The sequence below is a fragment of the Carassius carassius genome, chromosome 40, assembly GCF_963082965.1.
Source record: "Carassius carassius chromosome 40, fCarCar2.1, whole genome shotgun sequence".
Lineage (NCBI taxonomy): Eukaryota > Metazoa > Chordata > Actinopteri > Cypriniformes > Cyprinidae > Carassius > Carassius carassius.
In genome coordinates this window covers 11852637-11865485 of record NC_081794.1, presented here as the reverse complement: position 1 = coordinate 11865485, position 12849 = coordinate 11852637, and the positions used below count along the sequence as shown (strand labels likewise).

Sequence of the window (12849 nt, the reverse complement as noted above, 5' to 3'; positions counted from 1 at the left end):
CAGTGAAAATGACATGAAAATGATGCTGGGCAAATGCATAAAGCACAGCATAATTTGAAATCACGAGTTTAAAATGTAATGTATTTAATTCACACGGACCGACCGTCACACAGAGAACACACGATCATGCTGGATAAAAATGTACACTTCCCAAGATCTCACAGCTGGATTCGACTAAGTTTGCAAGGTTTGTGAAATTAAATGTTCATTAACCAATCAAAGATTTGTTTACATTATATAAATGCGTATCTGCTTAATACGGATGGCAATGTTTGCCTTTCTATTACTAATAATAAGAAAGCAATCGTTATAATACTTTTTATATAGATTAATTCCTTTGATTAACCCTTCTATCTGATGATAAGACAGACTTGTAACCATATGACAGAACTGTTAACAATGACAGCGAACTAGAGGGAGAATGTTAGCTGTGTATGTTCAGGCACAGCCTTTAAGAAAAACTTATCGGCCAACAGTGTTAATTTTGGCAGCCATTTTTGATTTAGTCTTAGTCTCAGTCTTAGTTATTAATAATTAATGACCTCCTGGGTGATATTATTATATCTGATACTAAATTAAACTGTCTAAGCGTAAATTTTTGGTACGCAATATTGACGCTATAAATTTAACAATTTTATCAACATATGTATATACTCTATATCCTGCGATCCAACAGAGGATAAGAGGTATGGAGAATGGATCAGTTTTTAAAGGGAAAGACTGCATAGTTAAATGTTTACCATGTCACTACTGATTTTTGAACTAATCAATCATGTTAACAGCTTTACAGCACTTACTGTGAATTTTTGTGACACTGTAGTAGGGTCGCTTTGTGAAAACATCTAAATGGCTAATTATATAGTGAGACAGAAACTCGCCTGTTCCCCACTCATGTTGGTGTGCTGTATTCCCTGAAAAGGTAAACAGGTGTTTTGGGTCTCAGGAGACTAGCGTATGTAGCACCCTGCTAAAATTATATATTGTTTATTTTGTGTTCTGTTAATAAGTATATCTTGAAATATGGGCCAGTTCAATTGCCCTGTTGTGTAATACATTTTTGTATTATTTCGTGTGTTAATTCAGTTATAAATAGAGGTGTTAAAATATTATTTTTCTTTTGTGAGTAACCTTTGAACCCTCTGGCACTTTATTTCTTATTGGATGGCCAGGTGTCAGTTTCATTAGTTATCCGATCAGTTCCATCCATAGAGCAGTGTAACAGCCTACCGGATTGTTGAGGGGGCGGGACTAAAAACAGAGCGGGGAAAAGTACGAGAAAGAAAGCCAGAGAGATCAATACGATCTAGCTGTAAGTTCTGTGTGATTCATACAATTGCTGTTCATCGATGTTGAGAACCAGTGGGGTATTCTTCTTGAGTTTTGTGAAGGAGCTACACTGTTAAAACGGGAAAGTGAGTGTTAGTTTGGAGCTGTTGGAGACTGCACGGAGATTCGGATGACGTGAAACTACTGCTTAGCACGTGTGAACTGCGACGCGCACAGGCACGTGTGAACTGCCTGAAACCCATTTTGCCACCGAGTTCTGAGTGAGTATGTGAACTAAAATGAACTTGACATTTAAATAAAAAAAAAAAAAAAGATATCATGAAGCTCATTCGGTTTTTTTGTGGACTGTTGGCTAGTGTGCATCAGAGACTGCCATCCATGTTGCTGCAATAGATGTGCTCGGGATTCGTGCTACAGGCCAGAGATGTCTGTGTTTTTTCACACAGACGGAGAGAGTTTCAGGACGGGTTTTCTTCATCGTGTATCTCACCACTGGATCAAACGGTTTGAACCAGACTGGTCATGTTAATTTTCCTGTCACCGAGGAACTGTGAGTACAGACAATATTTTTTTTCAACTGAGCTCCAACAAGCGCGCCAACGTTGTGGTGTCACTAAACTGAGACATTTAGTAGAGAAAAAAAACCCCGGGGTATTCTTAACTGTCATTCCATTTGAACATGAGAACATTTTGAAAGGTTAACTCACCAAGTTCTGAAGAAACTATATAAATACATTTTGAGTTTAACTTTAAATCTTTGTGGTCTGATATTTAAGTGTGTGTGAGTGAAATGTGATTTGTGTGATTTCAGTTTATTTATGTTTTTTTGCAAATAAGGGTTATAGTGGCTAAGTTAAATATATATGTGTATGGGAGTTTATGCTCACAGTGAAAACAAACGAACACAGTATAGCCTAGCTTTATTTCCACTATCCAGGCCTCTCTACACTTTAGTCAGCGTTTCATGCCCGAAGTTTAGTTGTTATATGTAAATCCTGATTTTAAATTCTAGTAACCTCTCACCAATTTGTTTCCCCATGCACATGATAAATCCTAAAAAAAAATGGAATTGTGAGAAGGGTTACACGTGGGGGCTCGTCCGGGATTTTGTTTACTGTTGTTTTGTTTGGTGAGCATGTTATAAAAAAAATAAAATAAAAATAAAATAGGAAGTCAGTGCTAAATGAGGTAGCTTAAAAGCCCTATAGCCACTTGTGTTTCAGAGATTTTATTTTTATTTTTATTTTATTCTGTCTATCCGAAGCTATTAACATGGATCCAGAACAGATTTTCAAATGGTGTAAAGACAAAGGTGTTGATGCAAAGAAAGCATTTGTGCTTAGTAGAGTTTCTCTTGAAGTTACTGATGAAACTATGTATAGGGTACTTAATGAGGCTGAAGTTTTCGGTCTCTGTAAAATAAGAGGACGATGTGTAGAACACTCCAATAAAAGCCAGTCAGTTTTAGTTGAAACTGTTAATGACATGACTAAGACTGACATACCTGAACAGTTACTAGCTGGAGATGAGTTTGGACCTTGGATAGTGAATGTTACTGACACCCAGACTGTTCCTGTAACTGATAGAGGAGACTTCCAGTCCAAGTTGCTGTCATTCTTAGCAAATGAAGGGAAGACACTAGCTGATGTCACTGGCTTACTTACCTCTGCTTCTGCCCCACCCAGCTCTTTACCTACTGCTCCACACAGCACTTTACCCACTGCTCCACCCACCAATCCAGACCTGAACGCAACTCTGGTGAATGCCATCTCCTCACTAGTTGAAAAGTGTCAAGCCACGTCTGGCGATGGACCAGCCTATCGCAAGCTACGCATGTTCTCAGGTATGAAACCCACTCCACATGGAGAAGAGGAGTATGACGCTTGGGCGGAACAGACCACTCACATGTTGGACGAATGGCAGTGTTCTGATGTTGTCAAAAGACAGAGAGTAGCTGAGTGTCTTAAAGGGCCAGCAGCAGATATTGTCAGAGGTTTGAGAGTCACTAATCCCCAGGCCACTGCCAATGACTACCTTAAAGTCCTCAAAGCAGCTTTTGGAACCACAGACAGTGCAGCTGATCTCATGGTGAGGTTTCATAATACATTTCAGCAAGAAAGTGAGAAATTATCAGCTTACTTACTCAGATTAGACAAGCTATTGCATGCAGTCCATCGTAAAGGTGGAATTGAAGTGATTGACATGAACCGAACGCGCATTGATCAAGTTGCTAGAGGCTCTCTGCCTCATGACCTCGTAGCCCTTCGCATAAGACTGACTTACAAACTCAAGCCTCCTCCCAGCTTTACTGAGTTGCTTCGGGATGTAAGAGAAGAAGAGGAGATGATCCTAGAAAGACCGAATGCAAAGAAGGTCACGTCTTTAGCTACTGGTAGACGAGCCGAATATGCTACAGCCTCAGTTGTACATGTATTGCCAGATTCTGCGCCAGTCCCTGACGTAGCAGAGAAAGATCTTGCAATAGAGAATCTAAGGAAAGAATTTCAAGGTCTCAAGACTGATGTTGCACGTCTCCTTACTGCCTCTGTGACTGCATCAGCCAGTGTGGCAGAGCACTTAGACCAGAACCCTAGCCAGAAAGCTACTGGAAACTCATATGCACGAGTGAAGGAGAGGGTTCCCAAACCTCAGTATCGTGTTGATGTCTTTTGCTACAAATGTGGTGAAGATGGTCATTTCCAGCGGGAGTGTCAAAATCCAGAAAATCTCAGAAAAGTGAACAAGCGCCTTTTGAAAATGAAACAGCCGACGGGAAACTTTCCAGGGGCTCGGTAGAGGAACGGCCTGATGCTCCGGATAGAATACATTCCACAAGATGTGACATGCTACCAGAAAAGAAGGCTAACTTGCCAGAAGGTTTAGTAGGACCTAGCTCTATTGTCTCAGTACAAATTGAGGGCATTTACGCCAAAGCTTTACTTGACAGTGGGTCTCAAGTTACCTTACTGTATCGCTCCTTTTATGACAAATATCTGAAGCACCTGCCTTTGACCCCTATTGAGTGCCTTGAGATCTGGGGCCTCAGCGCAAAGGAGTATCCATATAATGGTTATATGTGCTTGAAGCTTGAGTTTACTGGAGATGTAGTTGGAGTAGCTGAGACTGTAGAAACACTTGTGCTTGTGTGTCCAGATCCGGTCATGACAGGGGGTGTTTCCCTTGTGGTCGGCACAAACACCTCAATAGTTCGAATACTGTCCCATTCATGCAAAACACATGGAGGAGACAATTTTCTCAACACCCTGTCTGTTCATCCAGTAATAAAAGTCGCTTATGAAAAGTTTCAGGAAACTCCTGACGACACAGCTGAAACAAAAAGAGGAACAGTCTGGTTTACACGAGACAAGCCTTTCACTCTGCCACCTGGCGGCGTTGCTACGGTTGTTGGTATTCCAAAGTTTCCTGGTGGTCTCTCTTGCCAGGCTGTCCTTATAGACCATCCAGAGGTAGATGGTTTTCCTGAAGAGCTACTGGTCATGCCGGTGGTTGAAAAGTCCACTGCTGTTCACTGTCGTTGCATCACAGTCACTGTAAGAAATGTGTCCAGTCATAATGTGACATTAAAACGTGGAATTCCAATTGCTCATCTATTCCCTGTAGATGTAATAAATACAGTCAGTGAAAAGGAGGGCCCTAAGCTGCTTACAACTCAATTGTCCCCGTCTTCTTTCAACTTTGGTGACTCTCCGGTGCCTCCTGAGTGGAAGGAGCGACTGTGTCAAAAGATGATGGAGAGAAAAGAGGTTTTCTCCTGCAGTGAGTTTGATGTGGGTTGTGCAAAGAGCACACAACACACCATTCGAGTGACAGATGATCGACCGTTCAGAGAACGTTCTAGACGTTTACCACCGGGTGATTTGGAGGACGTGAGGAAGCATCTGAATGATCTCAAAGAGGCCGGAATCATTTCAGAATCCAGAAGCCCATATGCTTCTCCAATAGTTGTGGTTCGCAAGAAAAACGGTACCATACGAATGTGTGTGGACTATAGAACATTAAACAGAAGAACGATTACGGACCAGTATACAGTCCCTCGTGTGGAAGATGCTTTGTCCTGCCTGGGTGGTAGCCAGTGGTTTAGTGTGCTTGACCTCAGAAGCGGCTATTACCAGATCCCTTTAGCTGCTGCTGATAAAGAAAAAAACAGCTTTCACTTGCCCAGCAGGGTTCTATCAGTTTGAGCGGATGCCGCAAGGGATTTGTGGGGCTCCGGCCACATTTCAGCGAATTATGGAAAGGACTGTTGGTGATATGAACCTACTGGAAGTGCTTGTGTATCTGGATGACGTGATTATTTTCGGAAGAACGCTAGAGGAACACGAGCAGCGCCTTCTTAAAGTCCTTGACAGATTGAAGGAGGAAGGATTAAAGATATCGTTGGATAAATGTCAGTTCTGCTGCCCCTCTGTTACCTACCTTGGCCACATTGTGTCTAGAGATGGTATCGCTACAGACCCAGCAAAGATTGAGGCAGTGAAATCATGGCCCCGCCCAGAAAACATTACTGCTCTTCGTTCCTTCCTTGGCTTCTGTGGATATTACAGACGTTTTGTAAAGGATTTCTCCCGAGTCTGTTATCCACTCAATCAGCTGCTTCAGGGCTGCATGGTATCTAGAAAGGCAAGGAAAGGGGCAAAGAAAAATAAAGACATCAAAGAGCAGAGTAAAGCACAAGTAGGCACAGCAACAAAAGATTGGTACCGTCCTTCTGAGACTTTTGGAGCTAGGTGGGATAAAGACTGTGAGAGAGCTTTTGAGGCTTTAAAGAGAAGTCTCACAGAGGCGCCTGTGCTGGCAATCGCCAATCCAAAACTGTCATATGTGCTGCATGTCGACGCAAGCAGAGAAGTATTGGGAGGTGTCCTCTATCAGGATCAGGGAGAAGGTTTGCGCCCAGTTGCGTTTGTCAGCAGAAGCCTCTCTCCAACTGAAAAGAACTATCCCACACATAAGCTCGAGTTTCTGGCATTAAAATGGGCTGTTGTCAACAAGTTGCATGATTATCTCTATGGAGTCAAGTTTGAGGTTCACACTGATAACAATCCATTGACATATATCTTAACTACAGCTAAGTTGGACGCAACAGGGCATCGATGGTTGGCGGAATTGTCAACATATGATTTTAGTCTAAAGTATCGATCTGGAAAACAGAACGTGGATGCGGATGCATTGTCACGCCGCCCTCATGCAAATCAAAATGCTTCACATGAGAAGGAAAAACTGCTTGCCACCACAGTCCAAGCTGTCTGTCACATTGTCGCCAGTGCAGAGCTGTAGATCTCATGGGTTCATCTAAAGGTGCTGTGCCCAGAGCCTATTGTAACTTGTCATTTCTGAATACTAAGCAGTTGCCCAAATTGAGCGCAGCAGAAATCTCAAATTCTCAGCAGAAAGATCCATGCATTGGAGAAGTGTGGCGTGCTATAGTTCAGAAAAGTGCCAACCAAGTTAATAACGAGAAACATCCTGATGTGTCATTGTTGTTAAAAGAGTGGGGGAAGCTAGTAGTCAAAGACTCTGTGTTGTACAGAATAAGCCATCCACCAAACAAACCAGTTTGGCAGCAGCTGTTGCTCCCACAAGAGTTCAGAACAACTGTGCTCCAGTCATTGCATGACCAATCGGGCCATTTGGGGGTTGATAAGACATACGGGCTGATACGGGAAAGGTTTTACTGGCCTCGCATGAGAGTCCAGATTGAACGGTACTGTAAGAGCTGTCCAATGTGTATTCAGAGGAAAACACTGCCTAAAAGAGTTGCTGAGCTGTCGCATATTAACAGTGATGGGCCCATGGATCTCGTCTGCATGGATTTTCTGACGATTGAGCCTGACTCCAGAAATATCTGCAATGTGCTCGTAGTTACAGATCATTACACAAGATATGCTCAAGCTTTTGCAACTAAAGATCAGAAGGCCGCAACTGTCGCTAGGGTTCTGTGGGAACAATACTTTGTCCACTATGGTTTGCCAAAAAGGGTGCACTCAGATCAGGGCAGGGATTTCGAAAGTCGCCTTATCCATGAGTTGTTGAGCATGCTTGGCATAAAGAAATCCAGAACCACTCCCTACCACCCTCAAGGTGACCCACAGCCTGAGCGTTTCAACAGGACTCTTCTTGACATGCTTGGAACGCTGGAGACGCAAGACAAAAGTAAATGGAGTAAACACCTCAGTCATCTTGTACATGCGTACAATTGCACAGTGAATGAGTCAACAGGCTATTCTCCATATTTCTTAATGTTTGGACGACAAGCCAGGCTGCCCATAGACGTGACATTCGGAGTTTCAAGTGACGGCACCTCCACAAAATCCTACTTGAGGTATGTCAAGAACATGAAACGTGAACTTCAAGCTGCCTATCAGTTGGCTGAGAGTATGGCAGAGAAGAAAAATGAAGGAAACAAGCAACGCTATGATCAGAGAGTTCGTTTCTGTCCATTAGATTCCGGGGACAGGGTCTTGATCCGAAATCTTGGGTTACAAGGGAAACACAAGCTTGCTGATCGGTGGAAAGCTGCTCCTTACATTGTTGAGAGTCAACTGCCTGGTTTGCCCGTGTTCAAACTGAAGCCAGAGAGTGGACATGGCTCTGAAAAGATGCTACACCGAAATCACATTCTGCCAATCGGACAGAAAGTGCAGTTGCGGCCTGAGATGAACAAGGAGCCCCCAAAACAAAGAAGAGCTAGCAGACGGCTCAAAGCAAAGAGAAAAGAGAACTCTGATACTTCATGTTTACCAGCACCCGAACAGGATAAGATGGAGGCAACATCTGATTCTGAAGATGATGAGATGGGTGTATGGCATGACTATTATGTACCACAAAAGCTGTCAGGACTAGAACCGCAAAACATTGATTACTGTGAGCCTTTTGATCTGGATTTGGATCTGGCTGTTTTGACAAGTAACTCAGAAATGGATGATGCAGTTGAAAAATCTGTCGTAGTGGAGGAGAACGACCATGTGGTACAAAATGTGACTGCAGAAAGTGTGCCACGAGAAAGAGACACTGAAATACAGACGTCAGATGTAGCTGAGAGACTTAACAGTGTAACAGAAAGCCATGACAAGACAACTCGGCCTCAGAGACTAAAGAACGCTCCAACCAGACTAACTTATGACTTTTTAGGGACCCCAACGTCAGTGGCAGTTGGTACACATAGTGCTACTGTAGTTGAGATTAAAGACCAGAAAGATTCCTTAGCCCTATCTCCTATTAAGAAATACCAAAGTTATTTTTACAAGTGGATAGGTTAAGGGGAATGTTTAATAATCTTCCTACCACAATCTTTTAAGAGAATGTGTTTATTTTCCTTAAACTGATTCACGGTTTTAGACATGTCATGAGGGCATGACCATTTTTTTTGTGGGGGGAGAATGTAGCACCCTGCTAAAATTATATATTGTTTATTTTGTGTTCTGTTAATAAGTATATCTTGAAATATGGGCCAGTTCAATTGCCCTGTTGTGTAATACATTTTTGTATTATTTCGTGTGTTAATTCAGTTATAAATAGAGGTGTTAAAATATTATTTTTCTTTTGTGAGTAACCTTTGAACCCTCTGGCACTTTATTTCTTATTGGATGGCCAGGTGTCAGTTTCATTAGTTATCCAATCAGTTCCATCCATAGAGCAGTGTAACAGCCTACCGGATTGTTGAGGGGGCGGGACTAAAAACAGAGCGGGGAAAAGTACGAGAAAGAAAGCCAGAGAGATCAATACGATCTAGCTGTAAGTTCTGTGTGATTCATACAATTGCTGTTCATCGATGTTGAGAACCAGTGGGGTATTCTTCTTGAGTTTTGTGAAGGAGCTACACTGTTAAAACGGGAAAGTGAGTGTTAGTTTGGAGCTGTTGGAGACTGCACGGAGATTCGGATGAAGTGAAACTACTGCTTAGCACGTGTGAACTGCGACGCGCATAGGCACGTGTGAACTGCCTGAAACCCATTTTGCCACCGAGTTCTGAGTGAGTATGTGAACTAAAATGAACTTGACATTTAAAAAAAAAAAAAAAAGATATCATGAAGCTCATTCGGTTTTTTTGTGGACTGTTGGCTAGTGTGCATCAGAGACTGCCATCCATGTTGCTGCAATAGATGTGCTCGGGATTCGTGCTACAGGCCAGAGATGTCTGTGTTTTTTCACACAGACGGACAGAGTTTCAGGACGGGTTTTCTTCATCGTGTATCTCACCACTGGATCAAACGGTTTGAACCAGACTGGTCATGTTAATTTTCCTGTCACCGAGGAACTGTGAGTACAGACAATATTTTTTTTTCAACTGAGCTCCAACAAGCGCGCCAACGTTGTGGTGTCACTAAACTGAGACATTTAGTAGAGAAAAAAAACCCCGGGGTATTCTTAACTGTCATTCCATTTGAACATGAGAACATTTTGAAAGGTTAACTCACCAAGTTCTGAAGAAACTATATACATACATTTTGAGTTTAACTTTAAATCTTTGTGGTATGATATTTAAGTGTGTGTGAGTGAAATGTGATTTGTGTGATTTCAGTTTATTTATGTTTTTTTGCAAATAAGGGTTATAGTGGCTAAGTTAAATATACATGTGTATGGGAGTTTATGCTCACAGTGAAAACAAACGAACACAGTATAGCCTAGCTTTATTTCAGCTATCCAGGCCTCTCTACACTTTAGTCAGCGTTTCATTCCCGAAGTTTAGTTGTTATATGTAAATCCTGATTTTAAATTCTATTAACCTCTCACCAATTCGTTTCCCCATGCACATGATAAATCCTAAAAAAAAATGGAATTGTGTGAAGGGTTACACGTAAATTGACCAATAGCGCCATCTGCTGTTTTTGGTAAAGATAGTTGCTCAATTGCATTTGTGAGAAAATCTGCTTTGATCCATGTGAGAATATATGACTGTATGCATTTGTGAGAAAATCAATTCCTCACAAATGAGTCTCACAATTGTAACACACACTACATATATTTGTCCATACCTCTGCATTTTCTCTCAAATAGAGTTTTGTATTTGCAAATCACTTTGCGTTTGTTTGAAAGGCAAGTTTTTCTTTGCAAAGCAGATTGTGTTTATTTACAAAATGCTGTATTTTATTTGATGAATATTGGCAGAAAATTCACTCCATAGCCACATTTCTAAAACTGAATTTTTCCATCTCAAAAATATATCCAAATTACGACCTATGCTCTCACCTATTCACGCGTTCATGACCTCAAGGTTAGAAAAGTGAAAAAAAAAAGTGACATGACATTCAGCCAAGTATGGTGACCCATACTCAGAATTCGTGCTCTGCATTTAACCCATCCGAAGTGCACACACACAGAGCAGTGAACACACACACACACTGTGAACACAGACCCGGAGCAGTGGGCAGCCATTTATGCTGTGGCACCCGGGGAGCAGTTGGGGGTTCGATGCCTTGCTCAAGGGCACCTAAGTCGTGGTATTGAGTGTGGAGAGAGCAGTGTACATGCACTCCCCCCACCTACAATTCCTGCCGGCCCGAGGCTCGAACTCACAACCTTTCGATTGCAAGTCTGACTCTAACCATAAGGCCACGACTTCCGAAAAGATTATCCAGCTAGTTAATTGTAATGCTTTATTGGGTTGTTGTTCTGCATGCTCAATTAACAAACTCCAGCTAGTCCAGAATGCAGCAGCTAGAGTTCTTTCTAGAAACAGGAAGTATGACCATATTAGCTCAGTTCTGTCAACACCGCACTGGCTCCTTATTAAACATTGTGTAGATTTGTATCTGAATGGTTTAGCACCTCAGTATTTGAACGAGCTTTTATTGCACTATAGTCCTCCACATCCTAAAACATCAAAATCAACTGCGGGCAGCAGATCCTTTTACTATTTAATGCCCAAGCTCTGGAACAAACTACCTAACGTTGTTTGGGAGGCAGACACACTCGGTCAGTTTAAATCTAGATTAAAGACCCATCTCTTTAACCTGGCTAACACATAGCACACTAACACATTTCTAATATTCAAATCCATTAAAGGATTTGGTAACACTTTCTATGAAGCCTGTATTTATAATACATTATGAAGGTATTCTTAAGGCATTATAATGAATGCATAATGCATTATTTAAAAAAAACTTATAATATGTTGTATCATCTAAAGAATATTCATAAAAACTGTGATTTATAACACAATGAACATGCTGCATCAACTTTTACAATGGATGATACTTTTCATAGTTATAATGTATTATAAGTCCCATATCTTGCCATTTTTCTGATGCTACTTTACTTAAAGCGGTCAAAGTCCACTTATAAGTAGTAATAATAATATTAATTATAAAAATAAATAAAATGTTTTCTCTCAAACAACCATAAGATCAGATATCAGATCAGATGAATGTGTAATATGACACATTTGCTTTGAACTATTTTAATTGTAATGTCGGTTTGATTATTTTGATGGTCCCTTTAGAGAGCTGTTGATAAGTAACTCTGCAACTACATGTCAACTAGCGGTCATTAGAATATTAGTATATCTGCTACTGTAAATATATGCTAACATTTTGATGGTCAAAGAACAGATAAACTGACTATACTGTTAGTAAATCAGTTTATTCTACCATACTAGATTTTACCATTATTGAGCATACTGATACTTGTTATTTGGCATGTAGTTGCAAAGTCGCTTATAGTTGATTGATTAAGGGGACAATCAAAATAAATGTAACCATATAAAAAAAAAAATTTCAGTTGGAGGATTCAGCTCACATCAATTAATTAACATTAGCTCCGCAGAAACACTCAAATAACACTCATCATCTAACCACTCACAAGCTGTAGTAAGATACTGTGCAGATCTTAAACAATGTCAAGATATGATACAGTCCATTATACTGTAAATGAAGTAGATTTAATATGGTGTTCATTGTGTTATAAATAATCATATTTTTAAACTTATAACCACAAATACGTAAGAATTATGATGTATTACAATTGCTGTTATGATTATTCATGAGTTGATACAACATATTATAAGGTTTTTTATAATGCATTATGCATTCATTATAATGCCTTAAGAATACCCTTATAATGTATTATAAATACGGGCTTCATAGAAAGTGTTACCAAGGATTTTTAGGCTGCATCAATTAGGAAAACCAGAACTGGGAACACTTCCCATAACACACACTAGAAGAATGCCATCTATGCTAACATAAGTCTGATTCTCTCTTATTCTGAGGACACCGTAGCCACCAGATCCAGTCTGTATCCAGATCACATAGTCACTGCAGTCTCCCGGATTCAGTACGTATCCAGCCCAGATGGTGGATCAGCACCTAGAGAGGACCTCTACAGCCCTGAATGTCAGCGGAGACCAGGACAACTAGATGAGCCCCAGAGACAGATCCAAAGTAAAGATCTTTTCTCCTAGATGGCCACCAGGAAACAGATGATTCTGCACAATGTGACTTTGCTGCAGCCTGGAATTGAACTGCTGGTTTCGTCTAGCCAGAGTAGAACTGGCCCCCTGACTGAGCCTGGTTTCTCCCAAGGTTTTTTCTGACTTGCTTA

General features: G+C 41.0%; 1 protein-coding gene across 1 annotated transcript in view; it reads right to left on the bottom strand.

Moving 5' to 3' along the window:
• The window catches only part of lrp2b (low density lipoprotein receptor-related protein 2b), a 105998-nt gene that overhangs the window by 45846 nt on the left and 47303 nt on the right, over positions 1–12849 (bottom strand). The gene's annotated exons all lie outside the window — the stretch shown is intronic.